This window comes from Chionomys nivalis, chromosome 1 (genome assembly GCF_950005125.1).
Source record: "Chionomys nivalis chromosome 1, mChiNiv1.1, whole genome shotgun sequence".
NCBI lineage: Eukaryota > Metazoa > Chordata > Mammalia > Rodentia > Cricetidae > Chionomys > Chionomys nivalis.
In genome coordinates this window covers 185,733,689-185,751,853 of record NC_080086.1, presented here as the reverse complement: position 1 = coordinate 185,751,853, position 18,165 = coordinate 185,733,689, and the positions used below count along the sequence as shown (strand labels likewise).

General features: G+C 37.5%; 1 protein-coding gene across 1 annotated transcript in view; it reads right to left on the bottom strand.

Moving 5' to 3' along the window:
• The window catches only part of Tfec (transcription factor EC), a 66,701-nt gene extending 49,075 nt beyond the window's left edge, over window positions 1–17,626 (bottom strand). The window contains exon 1 of the mRNA XM_057781485.1: window positions 17,519–17,626. The gene's annotated coding sequence lies outside the window, so the exon portion shown is untranslated. The remainder of the gene's footprint in view (window positions 1–17,518) is intronic.
• Between the last annotated feature and the right edge of the window lie 539 nt (window positions 17,627–18,165).

The following is an 18,165-nucleotide window of genomic DNA, read 5'->3' as shown; positions in this document are numbered from 1 at the left end:
CAAGTCTGTGCCTGGTACATGTCAGACACGATGCATTCTTTGAAGAAGTTACAGTCTGAGAGGTCAATATTTAAAAATATAATTATAATTATAATTAAATGTGGCTAGTCCTATGAAACCAGAAGATGCCATAAAATCAAGCATTGAAAGTCCTAGACAAAATGTGAGCAAGTGAATCAAATGAAAAGTAGCTACTTTAACAAATACATAGAAACTTGTATCCAGTATATATTTAAGCTGGTCACAATAGTCAGAAAGTTTAGAATGGTCCCTCTTCTTGTTAAGATTTTAATCAAGCAATCATAAAAATGACAATATGTCTTCAAATTCTCTAGGGTATAGGAAGAAAAGAAATATATGATTATGAGCACATGGAAAGAGATTTTACCTTAGCAGAAGTCTAGCAAGATACCATTAAAGAGGTTGAGGGCTAGACTGGTAGCTAAGTACTTAGAAATTTAAGGAAGAATATAGAAAAAAAAAAAAACATTGCAGCAAGATATAGTGAGATGTGTAAGGACCAAGGACCAAGGAATAGGAAGTAACAGGTAAGAAAAAGAATCAGTGAAAAGAAGAAACTGGATCAGAGCAGATATGCCTTGGACTAGGACTATGAGGCTTATGGGGTATTTAATGGTTTCATTTTCTTCATTCCAAGGGCTAAGTGGTAAAAGTTTTGTCCGTGACATTTTAAGGGGTACATAAATTTTGGTCAACAAAAAAAGTTGCTTAAGCTACGAATTGATATATGATAAGAATGAAGGGGGTCAGACAGAAAAGAAAAATAAATTGAAGGGATGTTTCAAAATGCATTGTTGAAAAACCAAGTTCTCTGATCTAAGAACTGGATTGATAGTGACACCCATCACTATGAAACTAGTTCTTTTGATAAGATTAGGAATTGCTTATTATTTTTGTCAGCTATGCATCTGACAGATGATTCATGATGAGAATATATAAAGAATTCCAAAACTAAGTACCAAAAATCAAAATTCTAATTTTTTAAATGAGTAGCAGGGGAATAAAATAATCAACAGTTTAACCCAGGTGTGGACACTGGCAGCTACAGTGATGACTGACCTTTCATGATATGTTCACTGTTACAATAGTGGAACAAACATTATAAGAGTAACCAGCCACTTTCTGATTAGATATCCAGTACATTTAACAAGATCAGAAATCTGTGACTGGGTCATAGGAGCTAATAGAAAATCTAGTATTATTTTTCTGCTAAATGTACATAGTAATTAATCACCACTCACATTCGTTTATGTACACTCATAGATTAGTGCATCTCTATAAAGAATTTTTTTTATAAAGTAGATGGAGAGTAATGCAGAGGATCACAATTGGTCAACGTGTGTAGAATAAATAGGATAGTAATATCACAATCTGTCCCTGCTAAGGACATTAGAAATTACCACAAAAGAGAGATCATGGAGACTGTAAGAGTCTGAGGTAGTAGGAATCTGTGGTGGCAAAGTAACATTTTACAGGCACAACAGTAACAATGCAGACATGAACTCTTAGCACCTATGCCTGCATACCCAAGATCTGTGTATTAACAAGCCAGACAAAATCCCAGTATAGATGAGAATGAGTCACCTGGTATCGTCTCAAAAGAAGAGATACAAATGGTGATGGAACACTCAGAAGTCTCTTGACACTACCTCCCATTAGGAAACCCCTGTAAGAGTCTGTCGCCCAATCAGACTAGCGTGAAGTATTAATAACAACAACAAATGCATGTATAGATGTGGGGAAAGGAAGCCTTTACACACTATTAATCGAAGCATAAGCTAGTGCAAAAAGAAAAAAGACGGAGTTAACACATGACCCAGATATACACTCCTGGGCAAAGGACCCCATACCCTGTGATATGGATATTTACATATTTCTGTGTATTGTCCAATTAAAATAACTAGGGTGATGGAAGCAGATAGCATGTCCACTAACTAATGAATGGATATTGAAAATAAGGGGATGTAATAAGGGAATATACCATGGAATGTAACTCCTTTTTAAAGAAAAAAAAAACGAATTATGAAAACTTCAGAGAAATTAACAGAATTGGAAAAACATACAGGGTAAGGTAGCCAAACTCCGCAAAGACAATGCCGCATGTATGCTCTTATACGTGGCGCCTAGCTTCAACTCTTCAGCTATTTTTAGTTAGGTTTGTTTAATATTGAGTACCTGTGGAAACTAGGAAACAAGAGGATGGGCAAGGGGTTATTTGATTTCATGGGAGCTTAAATACTAATATTTATTAAGAGGAATCAACAAACATAATAATACTCTGCATTTCTTATTCGCTTACCTGTTAAAGCAAAACTCTCCTGTAATGCTTGACTGTGCTATTTTTCATCCCCAGTGACCTTTTTATATTATTTTCATTAAGAAGTAGCAAATGTTCTTTCAATGGTGCAGAGAATAAATGGGAAACAGGACCAGTTTCTTTAAAAGGTCATGTTTCAAATATTTTTGGAAAGTCACCAATGCACTTTTTAAAAAATTCTCCACGTTCTAAAATAGATATGAAGTCACAAAGGAAAATGTTTGTGATAAAAATCCAACACTCACTGTTTTTGAAATGTCTTGCATCATTATGTTATGCATGTACTCGATTTATCTTTTTTATTATATCCTAGTGTTTGTATTTGGGATGACACTTATATAATGTCAATTTGTTTGAACTTTAGAAAAGAAATTCATGGGCTATTTAATTTGACTAAAATGAGTGTGTGTGTGTGTGTGTATATATATTATATGAAATTTTCATGTTTTTGTAAGGCCTAAAGTATCATATAAAGGTTTACTCTTGAGGAAAAAACTGAACAATTAAAATGGCTCTAAACTCTCCTTGACTTGAATTTTTTCATATCTTTTATCTACTTTATGGGTTGATATATGATCATCAATTAATGAAGTCATTTCTATCATAATAAAATATCATTAGAACTGCAGTATTCTAGTCTAACAATTTTCTAAAGAGTATGATTGGGGCATTTTAGGTAGTTAAATATTAAAATAATCTAATTGAAAATGAGACTTTGAGATTATTCATTTTGATTGACAAACTACAGACACTGATTTTGTTCATAAGCACATTTCCATCACTCAATTTTTATAGAGACTGCTAGCGTTTATGAGAAAAGGGTAAAACTGATCTTGCCATTGTTCTATTTAACAGTATGGATGATCATTTTTGGCTTTCTATGTTTCACGTTCACTTGTTATTAGAATATCTACAATATCAAATTCCTCAAGTATTGTGTCACCTTAGGAATGACCTTCAGTTGTGGAATTGTCAACGATTTACCTCCGCATTGAGACTGAAGAATAATGTTTCATTAGATTCAAGGAAATATTCATCTGTTTTTAATTTTCTTGGATGCAAAAAGTATATTATATCTAAGAAACATTAATTCAATGGGAAGAATCGAAGAAGCTGGTGGACTAGCTGAATGGCCCAGAATGCAGAAGCACAGCAAGGCATGACTTTCCATCCATTCAAGTGACTGTCTTCATACTTCTTCTCAGGAGAGAGGGCTTTCAGATGCAGGCAGGTAATAAAGTTTGCCTATAATCTCACACCAAAAGCTTGCACAAATCCACAAAATTGTCCTCTGCCATACATATGTGCACACATGCACACCCACACATACAACCACACTAACTAATAAAATATTTTTTAGCCTATAAACAAGCTGGATAGGCTTACTGTAACAAAAAGGATGCCTACCAAATCTTTCTTCTGTATCACTTAATCTAGAAAAATAGAATGAAACTCAAATGGTAAATGATACTTTAACTTGGAATATACAGAAAAATTTCTAGTAAAATTTCAGACTCGGGATCTCTTTTCCATAGTTTTTTTTTTTTAAGAAAATAAACTAATTAAAACATAAAGAAAATATCTTTGCACTGATGACAAAAAGGTGAAAACAAACTTTATCAGACAGTTTAACGATTTCCAATAATCTGTGACTTTGCAGTATAAGATAATAACTCTCCTATGGAAGATGCTGATATCTTAATGCCCAGAAGAAGCCTGGATATGCAGTTTTGCAATTGCACAAGGAACTCTGTAGATGTAATAAAGATTTTTAGGATGGATGCACAACCTCAGATTATCTATCTAGGTCCAATGTAACCCTAAGGGTCCAAGGAGGAGATAGGACAGTCAGACAGAGAAGATGTGGCAATAAGTGCTGGACTCAACATGATGCAGGAAGCTAACCCAAAAATCTGGAGAAGGCAGGAAGCAGAAACTCCCTGGAGGCCCTAGAAAGGAGCTAAGCTCTGCCTGTGCCCTCAGCATAGTCCAGGGTAGCTCTGCAGGATTTGGCCCACCAGGCTCCAAGACAATAAATTCTTTCCTGACTTCAAACCACTACAATGTCAGCAAAACTGTTATAGCAGCAATGATAAAGAAATGAAGAAATGTTTTTGTTAATTCTGTGTTTTATTTTCTCATTCTAGTGACGTTATGGAATTTGCTTAGGACTTCTAAGAAACAGTCCGTCTACAAATGCTGAGAATTTGGGATTTCCCAATCATAGCTATACTTGAGAAAATGCTGGCAAAAAAAAAATGCAGTTCCCCAAATACAATGCCTTCTATTAACCTCTTAATGCTACCAAAATGCTCCTACAGCAGAAATTATGCTGGTGGAAATTCTCGCCTCTCTCCCTCCCTCCTTCCCTAACTCACTCACTCACATACTCTCCCTCTCATCCTCCCTCTCTCTCTTTCTTTCTCTGCTTCCATTTCTTCTTCTCACAATGATCTTAACAAAATAAAGATGAAAAGAAACAAACCAGGAAATGAGGCCGAAGACAACTGATAAAGAGATGAAAACACTACTCTCTGCTATGTTCTTAAAGCCCTATAATACTACTGGGAGTATTGGGGGAAATGGGGTTGCAATCAGTTTACATCTTCAGAAATATCCCTCGAGCAATGAGATGGAGGCTCAGTTATTAAAAGACCTTCGTAGAACCATGAACAAATAGCAATTTTCAGTAACTTGGAAGAATATGATAGAGGGCCCAAGAAAAGGCAATAAATTTTGTACTAGTACAATATAAGCAAAGTGTTAATCATAACATAGACAAAGTAATTAATTGTTAACAATACGTGTAGCTCTGGTGAATTTAAGCAGGTGATAAAGAGCAGTCACACATGATTCTGGGATGTGAAATAAGAAAAAGTGCAGAGGTGAATGACGAAACCAAGTGTGTTTTGAAAAAAAGACAATAAATCCAAGGTAAATGTAATGAATTTGAAGTCTGAGAAAGATCTCAGACAGAGTTCATGCATAGCTGAGGTACAGGAAGAAGTATGGACTCAGAAGAAGTCATTGACTGGATTTTTTTTTTATAAATCCATCCAGGAGAGCAAAAATCTGCAGGACAAAGTATTCAGAATTCTGAGGTGCGCCAAGGGGTGGGAGAAACAGAGAGTCTCACAAATGTACCAGGAAATGAGGACAGTCTAAGATCATGAGGTCAAAGTAGGAGAGAGTTAGAGGAATATAAGTTTTAGCAAAGTCAAATGCCACAGAGAAGAGAGAAGACAGCGAGAAGGAAGTGCTGTTCACAAACCTGGAAATAAGTAGGTCACCAGGGATGCTTAGGAGAACCCTTCGCAAGTATGGACAGAGGGTGGAGAGCAGCCGGCAGGGACAGTGAATTGTGAACAAAGAGATCTCATGCCTTAGGTGGGTCACTGACCCCTCTCTCTCCACAAGCTTCATGGAGGAGCTCATCTGATAGTTTAGTTTGAAAGGCTGGCTACCTGTGAATGCCTTCCAAGATTGTTTCTCTGTACCAGATCTCTGTGTGGTGTAACATCAAGGGTACAGTGATCTATGAAGTAGATAGCACTCAGCACCAAGCTCTCCTTACCCTTTGTGTGGCTGATGCCATCCAGTGGTTTTCAAGGGACACTTCAAAGATTATGTCTATGCTGTAAAGCTCTTATCTTTTAAGTTCAAGTGTATACAACTGGGGCTTGGGGTGCCTAATCATAAACAAGAAGATACATTTGATGGTTTTCAGTTATTGCAGTGGTTTTGTGGTGACTAGAGATTTGTGTGCTATATGTTTGCATGTGTGCTTACAGACAGAGACACCACAGTGTTCATAGACAAAAGGTAATCAATTATTAAACACATGCAGAAGACTTAAGGGAAAGGCGTGATTGATTAGGTAGCTCTGATGTCTAGCCTGGGGTCTTGGAACTCTTCTGAACACACTTGAATCTCAGAATCAAGATCCCCCAATCTACCTCATAGATTTTTACAATACTTGAATCTTTGCCTGCAATTGTTCACTAACCATTTAAGGAGACGCTCAATCTAACACCAAATTTCCATGCTTGTTAGCACTGACTGTTTTGTGCAAAGCAGCACTCTTCCATGAAGGAGGTATGGGAAGTAAGCTTGTCTATCAACCACGCTTCTTCAAACTTCAGTGGTAAACATGGCTCTGGCTTCTTGGTTATGATGTGCACACTACTTTACAATTATAAAATGGTAGACATATTCTTAACATTAAATGTTACCACTTCCCATGAGCACAACAAAAATAGTGATCAAGTACACAGACAATTTGGTGTCTCGATGTTTCCATCACTAGTAACTTTACTCTCCATTAGAGGCTCAGTATATATAGCATACAGGCTGAATTTTTTAATATGCAGCTACAAAATTATAGGATAAGCAATCAAATGGCAATGAATTGGCTTCTTATAGATGAATATTTACTCACAGAGAATTTTGATATTCATTAATTATTCCTTTTTATGCTCTCCAACTTAATCACCTATAATAACCATTCCTTGTTTATATTTCAATTAATTAGCTAAGGCGCAGAGAAATAAAGTTTACAGACTTAAAAGCAAACCAAGCCTCCTTATGTCTATCCTTATGCTCACTTCTAAGCTAAAAATTACATTTATGGTACTAGTGATAGCAGTATAACTTGGTGAATATAACCATATCCATTTCTTGTTCTGTCTGCCTTTTCTCATTTGACCATCACATCCAGCCAGGGAATTGAAAATTCTTATTCACTATGCCCTACACAATATGTTAAAGACTGGAAATAAGTGATAGAACAAAGCAAGCACCCCAAACCAATTCCTTGCTTCCAACCAGTAGCCACATTTTGAAAGTTTTGCTATTTAATTTAACAAATACTTTCACGGAAATTTCTAATGCGGAGAAGGGAGCATTTTGAAAATCAGCTCCCTGTAAGGTAAACTGCACAATACTTTTGCATAGCCAACTAAATATAGTCTTAAATGTGTAAATGACGTGAAACATCAAGATGATCACTGAAATAGTATGAATCATGATATTACAGACTGGAATATTTAAATATTTACCCCAAGGCCCCTCTGATGGCATTCTCTGTAGTAAGAAATCTTACAAAGCTGTCTCATTCATGGAAAAGGCTTTATTGCTAAAAACAATTACTCACAATATTGCTGGGAAACCTAAACTTGAAAGCAAAGACAAAGTAAGCTTCCTTTCTCTTGGTCAATTACAAATTTAAAAAAATAGCATGATAGATTAAGTGATTCTAACAGAGAGAAAATACGAGCGTTAGGTTATCTGAAGAAATTTGTCATGATTTTAAAGTCTTTGTAAACATTTTCCCCTTCTACCTAAACTTATCATTGGATTTATTTTTTTAAGTACGTGAGATAACATCTAAATCCTGAACATTTACAAAACATTTTTGCAAGAAAAGTAAGAATTAGGGAGAGTTAAGAAACAGCACATAAATAATTCGCTCTAACAATAACAGGATATTTCAGATTCTCAATGTAAATACATTAGGCTATTTAACCAACATAAACCAGACTTTATAAAAATATGCTTAGAGCACACAATAGCCTCATTATGTCTTCCCCATAAAATCCAAGACTATAATATAAGCATAAATCATTCTTTCCATTTTTACAGTGTTATTTTTGTCTTGCCTGAGTTTGGGAGTTCATTACAAAATCAAGTTTCCGAGGGGACATTATAAATGATACCCGAAATGGCTTCCTTCAAAACTACCTCAAGTAATAAGTCCAGGCAAATTTTCCTGCCTCTAGTGTCCTGTTCAGTGTTTTGTTTTTGTTTTCCCCCCTCAGATTCTCTGTAGAAGTACTGTTACTACTGGCAAGGTCAACATTGTTTACTAAAAACATGCTAATGAAATGCACTGCTGATTAAGTGAGTTACACAATATCTGAGAAGTCACTTACTGTCACAGGTCTATCATCAGCCCTTCAGAAGTCAGCAAAAATGAGACTTTCCCAGGATACTCCCAAGTTGGAATAAAGTTTCAGTCTTATTGAACCGTCTGTGCATCAGGAAGATGTGATTGTGTTGTAGCCTATAAATACATATTGCCAACTCTAACTATCGCTGAGACATCTCAGTCTAGAAAGTCAACTGCTGGAGCATGTCACTTTCAAACTGCTCTCCCTGGTCCCAGGGAAATAGGTGCAGATTTCAAAGTAAGCTATTTAAAGTAGATTCTGGTATACAGCCTCCCACATCCTTCTGAGTCAAATTTGTCTGTTAGGATGTCTCCAGTCAATCTGACCACTTCAGACTGACAGGCACGCCAACCAAATCAGCAGTCAGCAGGCCCAAAAATCTGTCAAGCCATTGCCTTCACTGGTGATTACATTTTGAGTGACTTGAGCAGTCAAGTTAATCAAAATAGTCAAACCAGGGTTCCCATGTATACAATTGCAGGTTCTGCTATTTCTGGACTTGTGCTCTGTTTATATATTTGAAGAGAGTTTTATTACATGGCATTGTTTAGGAATAACAAGCCCAAAAGGTTGTGAGCTGCTAGTTTGACAAGCAAGGGCTCACACCACTGGGCTTATTTCACAGCTTCCACGGAGGAGAAAAGGCCCAGGGATTGTCTGAGAGCTATGGAAAAGAGACGAGTGGTAAGAACTGGGGAAGAGAACTTGGGACCACACACATGCCCACAGGACCACATTTCTCAGCTAGGAGGTTAACACGTGTTCAAACAAAGGAATGTGCCTGCCATACTTTCTCAGATGAAGCAAAACACCAAGGAGAATTCCACGCAGGATGTGGTGGACAGGATGCCAGTATCCACAGTTCTTTCCTTCTCAGCAGGAGTAGCCATTTTGTCAAGAGAGATAACTGTGAAAACACATCCTTACTACATTCGAAACTGGGGGTGAAAGTAATTCAGCTGATCATTGGCAAATGCCATTGCGGAAATGCATCCCAGTGCTCACAAGTTAGATTGCAAGTTTTAGGATCAATCCAGCCAGTCATAAAACCTGGTTCCATACTGAATGGCAAGCTTTATGACTTTGGACCAGATCGTCCCTACCAACGTGCACTTAATTGCACAATAAATATGATACAACTACATATTTCCCAGGCTTGTTCCAATTAAAGTTACTTTGTTTCAGAAAATCATTTCCAATACTGGACAATATCTTGTGAACCACAGGAAGGTGATCCAACTCAAGTACACTGTAATATTGACAGCTTCCTGTTCAAATAGAGTACTTTTTAGTAGTAGACTAAACAGCATGTGCTGTTGAAGTGTGATCACTTTAATAGTTAATCATTCGATATATTTCCAATATCCAATAATATCACTAACAAGCATAATGGCAAACATTGCAATATTGCTTGTCTGTGCAGCCGTTGATAAACTTTGTCCTTTGTTTCTGATTTAATCCTGTAGAAGTCCTAGTAGATAGATCAGATTCACAAAAGAAGCTGACTGTCATAAAACATATAACCTAGCTAGGATCAAACAGCTGATATGACAGAGGCACTTTGGAAATCTAACCATCTTGCTTTAAAACCTACACACCTTCTACCTCGTGTTGCTAAGAACGCACAATACACATAACAAAGGCTTGCATTTTGGGTGACACAGCAAAGAGAGTGGTTGCTATTGCAGGATTGGAACTTCTTCAGGAGACATGTTTCACTTAAAAAGAACAGTCAGAAAACCACAGAAACTAGAACAACCCAACCTAACATTCATCTAGCATGTGCAGAATTCTGTTATTCTACTTTCTAAATTGATACATTAGGCTCCAAAACAATGAGTGTTTGCCAGACAAAGCTCCCGGGTTTCAAAGGACTTGGAGCTATAAAAGACTTTAAAGACTTCCCTGTCAGCAAACACAAGGTGTTAATGCCTTACAACATGATAATAACTGCAATATGAATAGGCAGAAAACTAAGAAATATTTACAGTGTCAACATGATTTCATCCTGCTTTCATGGGTGACTTTTTGGTCCTCGCTAGAGACTATAATCTCAAACAGCAGTGTGCAAAAATCCTGAAGAGTGAAGGAACAGGAATGAACTACACCCCTGGGCAGAGCCCAGGCTTCCTGCTAAAACTCAACATTGGAGGGTATGATCTAATGTACAGGATTAACATCTCAGGGGACTTGCCCTGGGTCAGCTCATCTCTCTGTGATGCCTTATCCTCCAGATGGAAATAAAAACAGTGAACTCTTTTAAATGTGCCCTATGGTCTGATTAAAGATTGAAAAGGGCTCTAAAAATCCACAGCACTCCCAGGGAAAATGCTAAATATCATTATCATTATTACACCAAATGCCATAATTTGGTCTCCTCAGATTCCCTTTTTATGTAGATTCCATCAAACTCTGACTTCTGACTTTTCTCCTCTCTGACCAAATCTCCAATGACAAAGCAAAGGGAAATGTTGAGGCAATTAGTGGAAAATGGAAGCAATTAATTCCCTTTTTTAGTGGAGACCTGGCCTCTGTGAACCAGTTTAACCAAAAATAATCAATGACCTTTCTCTGCCCAAACTGAAGCAAATCTACTTGATATTTGTCACTGGTTATCCATCTACTGCTTCGACATTAATGAGTCTCTTCACTTTTCCCCTTTCTTTCATGAAATGCAGACATCTTTTCTGGTCCCTTGTTACCTCCGCATCTGCTATTTTTGCAAATTGAATACAGTTAGAGACTTCGTTATCCTTGTGTGCGCCTAGGAAACAGGATAGCATGGATTCTGATAGGTCCTCCCCCCTCCTGCCTTGGACTGTTTTCGCCTTTTCTGCTTTTAAAGATGGGGGCTTGTCTACAACAAATAAAGAGTTTAAGCACCATGGAGACCCAGATGCCTTCCTGTGTCAGTCCATTGCTCACCCACTGGCCACTGTAGAAAAGCCAACCAGTCTTCAAAATCATCATTTTCCCTTTTGGGAAATAGTGATAGTAGCACTTGCTTCAAGAATATTGTAGTACTCAAATGTGGCAGTTCATAGAAAGCCTTCAGTACATAAAATTGCATAATTAATACATGATCAATGTCTCCTATTATCACCTAAGAGAAAAGCAAATGTGAAAAGAGATGAGAGAAGAAACAAAGAGGTAACAGAGGTGACATGAGAGAAGGGGAGGAACAAAGGTGAGGAATGGGGAAGGAATTTCACCAAATATACCTGATTTGGACATGTGTTAAAATTCATCAAAACAGAATACAACTCAGGCAGGAGTGGTTAATGTTAAAGGTCTCTCTTTGGCTTCCCACTGAAATAGTTAATATCAGCTTACCTACTATTTTATAAAGTATTTCCTTTTCTTAGAAAATTGTGGATAATTGGTATCATTTTGTTGCTGTGATTTGTCCCATCTTTACACAAATCAACAAAAGCATTATCATACATCCCAATGGATGTGTTTCGTGGGATGGAGACATGTTAGTACAACCAGCAGAAAGATAATGACCTGGAAATAACTTTTGGAGACTAGGGAAATTTGCAATGTCTTAAAGAGAAAAAGCAAATTGACAAGTGACTTCCAAAGTTATGCACAGGTACCTATTCTCTGCTTCCCTGTGCTCTGAACATTCTATCCCAAAGCAGAGCCCTCTAACAGGAGAACTGCTTTAACAGGAAACAATATGGGGCAGTTCAATATGAGGCAGGACCTCATTGTTATGGTTTGTGCTTTGAAAATTTGTCAAAACGTGAAATTCAGACTTCATAAGGAGGCAGGGAAAGGCCCCCTTTTATGCTTAGAGGTAGATTTCCAGTCTCAGAGCTCCTGTGTTCAATCCAAGTTTGACCTCCTAAGAATAAATTCAAAGCCATCCTCAGGTCCAAGAGTGAACTTTAAGCCCAATCATATAGTCCTTATCTTTTAACCCTCATGCTGGGGACCGGACCTGCACTCTCCACACTAGGCAATAGCTCTTACAGGTTCCGCAAACATAAAGTGATCTCCTCAAAGTCACATGGGAAATGAGTAACCAACTAAAAGTGCTGATCATCTGACTTCCTAGTCACTGTGAGGTCCCCCACCTCCACACCAGGTGGCCACAGAGAAATCCCTGAATCGAGTGTTTGTTTGAACAATTTGCTTGAGAGATAATATATGCTAACATAAAGGGCTCTTTCTACACTGGTCACTGCAGATCATCTTCAGTTCTTTCGTGAGGTAGGGTCTAACATACTCTCAGCAATGTGCTCTGATATACCTCTTTGCAATATATATATATATATATATATATATATATATATATATATTTGTATATACATATCTGCCTTTTGAAATTTTTTTCATTCAATATGTTCTGATCATGGTTCCCTCTGCCCTTAACTCCTCCTAGATCCTATCTACCTTCCCATCTCCCACCAAGCCAACTCCATGCCCTGTTTTTCTGTCTTTCCTTAAAAAACAAACCAACACACACACACACACACACCTAAAATACAGTATAAAAAAGAAAAAACACAAACAATACACAAACAAATAAAAATACAAAATCAGAAATTATGATATACAAGCAAAACACCAGTGAGACAAAAAAATAGCAAAATGAGACAAAATGTCTCCAAAAATACCATTGAGCTTATTTTGTGTTGATCATCTACTGCTTCAGCATAGCTACATGTAAGTGGTTGATGGGCCCAGGGAGATAGACTTTCTTGGAAAGAACTAGCTTTTTTGTTGAAAGTAGTTGTGAATCGGAAAGAACTCAGGTTAGGGATGGGAAATGACATCGACTTACGCGTCTAGGCATTGGTACCCCAGTAGGTTAAAGCAGGCATAGGAGAATTCTGTAAACAAAGCTACACAGCTAACCACTTCAGTCATTGACCTAATCTCTCTAAATGGCTAGAACCAAGAGGTCAAGCAGATACTGAGGTTGACGCAGGAGCAAGTCAAGCTACACCCCTCATCAAATTCCTTCAAGTCTTAAAATAAACAGAACTTGTCAAGTTTTGTCTCCACCGTATCTGTCCACACTTCCTTCTTGCCATACCTCACAATGGCTCCGAGCGCTAAAGGAAGCTTTGTGCCATATTTTGCATTTGCTAAATTTTTGGTCTAAAGCTGTGTTTCCATTGTTTGTCTATCTAGGGAAGAGCCAATTGTTTTTTCATAATACACTTTATCCTTCATAGCTCTACGATAGTCTCACACCACCCAACTCAAAGACTTCATCTACATTTCTAATATAACACTTGTCTCTTTACACAACTATAGGAATACCAGAATTGCCCATTGTCAGATAACACCATCATTCTAGAATCCAGCAGATACAGTCGCAGGTGCAGTGCATTCCTCTATTTCCATACCTTCAACTTAACCAAATTTAGAGTGATATTATTTTAGCTTAAATAGCATGGTGTCTCACGTCTTCAGAGGATGACGTTATTAGTTAAAATATTGGGCAAGCTCATCTACTCATTTCTTCCTATTCAGTTTAAGGGTAGACACAGTCAAGGCTTTCCAAACAGTTTATAAGGAACTTCTCACAAGGAATACTCAAAAGTTCATGAGTGATGGTGTTTTCTCAGCTAAAAGAGGGGATCAGGGGAGGGAGGAGGAGAGAGAGTGAGAGAGAAACTGATGCTTTAAAATTTGAGAATACTGAGAAAAAAATCTAATGATTTGAATGGGCTTTATAGAAAAAAAAGGACTTAGATGATCGGTACAGTTTCAGGAGAAAGAACAAATTGTCCTTTGCTGGTAAGTAGCCTGCAAACTGTGATTATAGAGGAGACAAAGTTATTTTCAGGTTAGAGAGAAAGGTAAAGGGATGCTCAAAGGGCCAGTTGCCTGTTCACTAAGATTTATTAAAGAGAAACCTAGAATTTTACAAAAATTTAAAATCTGATAGTTAAAATGCTGCTTACTCTGCTAGCAAAAGGCGGTCCCATGAGTTTGAATGTGTTTGCATTGGCAAAGCCCCTTAAGACAGTGGCTCAGCCTTCCCAATGCTGTGACCCTTTTATCCAGTTTGTCAGGTGGTGGTAACCCCCAATCATAAAATTATTTTCTATACAAAACTATTTGCTACTTCTTAAGTGTGATTTTGCTACTATTAGGAATCATAAAGTAAATACCTGATATACAGGATAGCTAAGATGCACCACCTGTGACAGGGTCGTTCAACTCCCAAAGGAGTTTTGATGCACAGGTTAAGAACCTCTGCCATAACGAAACAGAAGAGGTGAACACCGCCACATGGGTAGAGACAGATCGCCAGGGTTGCAGGTCCTGATTTAGATCATTGTATAAAGATGCCTAATGGAATATCTATTAGCATGAGGTATACAAGAAGACCAATATCTAACTATGCAGAAAGTCCTGGCTCACATTCCTATTTGGGTATAAGTACAAAAAAAAAAAAAAGATTTATCTATCTGCACATGGTCGTCTAGGCATTGCTAATATGATTGTGTAAGAAAAAAAACATAAAAGGAAGTAGAAGGCAGGGTGGAAGTCTCGGGTTCAGTGGAAACAGCTAGAACATAAACATAATGTCTGTATTGGGCAAGCTAGAGAACATTTCAATCCATACGAGAGATGATTTGGAAAACCCTTCAGTGTGGCTCAGAAATGGACATGAGAGCATGGGAACCCAGAAGTGTTCCTCTAGCCTCACTCAGAGCTAGTTTCAGAAATGTAGACAAGTGAAGCTTCTACATCAAATTCTCATCTCCTATTTCAAACCGGAAAAGATAGGGAAAAAAACGTGCAACCTAATGGGTGCTTAGTGTCAACCTCCTGTTTTCTCTAGGAGCGATTTAAAAAAATCAATACTGAGGACTTCCTCTCTGCTGGGATTCACTGTTCACCCATGTTGACCTGGCATCTGAACTCGGGATCGTCCCGTCGCTGCCCCCACGTGCAGGGATTACAAGCAGTCACCACTGTGCCTGCCAACCAGCCTATTTTTAACCCTGGTCTCCTGGGGAAATTGCACAGCCTCTCCACCTTTCCAATACTTGCCTCTCCCCAGTCGCCTTAATTTCTAATATAAATCGCCTCCATTCTTACAAAGCTCTTGATTCAGTTTGAAATGGCCAGGGCTTTCCCTGTCCCAAAGAATCCAATTTCACAAAAGGACAAGAGCAGCTACTGACTACATCCACAATGTGAGGTCAGCCAGTGCTGAGCCATCTCCAAACACCTGCAATTCAGACTCAGAGAGTCCCAGACTGCAGTTCGCGACTGTGCATAGGCGAGTTTTGTAGACTCATTCCTCGCTCGTTCTCTCACTCTCTCCTTTCTCTCCTACAAATCTGTTACCCAGGCTGCATTGGTTTCGTTGTTTTGTACCTCTGCCATTTTTTCTGCTTCATGCTTTGAAGTTCTCTGCCAAGTCATAGTAAGAACTACTGTGAAACCCGAATAGCAATATATTTTACTATCTACAGCTGCTTTGTTTGTTGCCAGCAGGTATCCATAGCAACGTGTCATTTGTAAACAGGTTGATGATAGCCATTTGCTGTTTGCAAACTTTGACCTCTTCTAAATCTGTCAACTTCATATTTCTTAATCTGGTGCTGCCTTGACTGTTTTTAACTGTAAGAGTTAATCTCCCTGAACAGTCTGCAATGTTGAGCTGATTTGAAACGCTTCCAGTTGTTCACTTTCGGACCAAAGATAAACTTGCTGGGTTTCCACATGCATCCCAAAAGTACTTGAAGCAGCTTTCATCAGTGCATTCAAACCACTGTGTAAAGACACTTTGTTCTTTCAGTTTCTGCTTTCCTTAGTTCTTCTTTCTGACTATCCAAGCCACTTTTTGAAAAATCATTATCTATTTCCACTATGCAAATCCTACAATTCCTGAAAAGTATGCTTATGCTAAAATTTGGCACTATATACAAACATCTTGCAAATATCTTGGCTAGTTAGAATTTAAACACTCATCTCTAAGACACTAGAGTTGAATTAACTTTTAAGAAACTTGTTTGGCTTTTGACATCAATCTGAAGTTTCAGTTTAGCGAAATGAGTTTATATACTATACTCCTCTACTGCTTCATAAAGAAATCAAAGACTAGGAAGTAGCATTCAAAACCCAAGGAAGAGACAATGTGAAGAATCTATGTATTTCGTTGAATTCATAGTTATAACCGTTTCTTTAAACACTTGAGCGTAAACCTCAAGTTTGACCTATTTAAGGCTGCTTTCACCAAACATGGGAACTATTTAATTCAAAAGCTACTTGAAAGTGCCTAGCCACAATCAGTTTCATGTACGATCCAAGTAAAGCAGCCTTCTCTCATGATCTTGCTGAACTCTCCATTCCTTTTCAGCTTGCTTTGTAGGCACAGCCTCTGAACAGGGAAAAACCATCAAGGGAATTGAAAACTCTTTAATACTAAATGAAGATTCTAGTAAATAAATTACCAATGAACAACTTAAACAAAATTTAATGTTACCTCAGGTTTATGATTGTTCTCAAAATATCTATTCCTAATCAACTATATGAGACAACATTGACAATATGGAATAATCACAGAAACAAATATAAGTGCACATTCATATATAACATTTCTATATTTATGATTGTGTATATATAGAGAAACAACCATGGCCTAATTGTTAAGACCTCATAGTAACTCTTATTTGTTCCTATTTAAAATTTTTACTTTGAAAGTTACCAGTTTGGGATACCTGAAATCTCCTCAACAAAATAGTTAGATCTGCATGTGTTCCAAAAGAATAGCATAACCTAAGCTATGAAAAAAAGTGTGTGCTAAAATCCTGTCTGGTGTTGTTTCTGCTATGAACAAAATTTATACATTCTTACCTTTAAAAACAAATAAAATAGGCATTGCTAGAATGTAAACAGAAATTAGCACTTACTCATAAAATAGCATACAGTAAAATGCTAAATTATATTGTTATATAGTGAATATCTGAGAATATTAAACAGGAAGAAGAAATTCCCTTGGTTATTATGAGCTAAACCCATGATTTCTACATCACGATTAAAATAAGACATTAATAGCTTCCCATTTATATTTCATCCACATCATAGCAAGTCATAGTTTGCCTGCTTTAATATCCTGATAGCTGGTTATCACACAAGAAGAAAGCACAATTACAAGTTAGCTCCACATATCAAAGTAAAACAGGCATTGATTGACCTTGTCTTCATCTTTGTCTAAAGTACAGAAAATTAACCTTCCACTTTGGTTACCTACCAGCAGTGGCTGGAGTGAGCAGGTGTCATTGCCTCTAGAAGGAGCTCCAGATTACAGTCCCTTCTCCCATAACTTAAGCACAAAAGCCAAGGATCTGTTCGCAAGTAATGAACGGTTAGAACTGCTTGGAATCCACTTAGTTGAGGAAGGAAAAAAGAGAAGTCTCTCATTAGGGCATTTCCTGAACTCTGGTTGGAATTTCAGTTAAGGAAGAAGAAATGACACAGCAGTTTCAAGTTAAGGCGACTTCCTTTCTTTATCTGAAATATGCTACTAATTTGAGAAAGGGCATTCCAGCCCAGCCACTCCGTATGCTGTGGCTACAGCAAATTAAATAAATAAATAAATAAATAAATAAATAAATAAATAAATAAATAAATAAAAATAAAAAAACCTTGTCATTGATGTCATTATTGTCCCATAATGAACATTTCCCCCCAGAATTTACAGAGGCAGTATGCGGTTGTTACCAGAGTGGACTAGGACCCCACAGTTATTGCAACACATTCTGCCTTCTTCACAAGTAAGTTTCTTCAGAACGCTGACCTTCCCCACTTTTCAGTTAAGAATTGCACTTTGGCTTTGAATACTAACAGGCCAAGCTTAGAATTTAAGGCTATTTTCAGAATTTAATACAATGCAAGTTT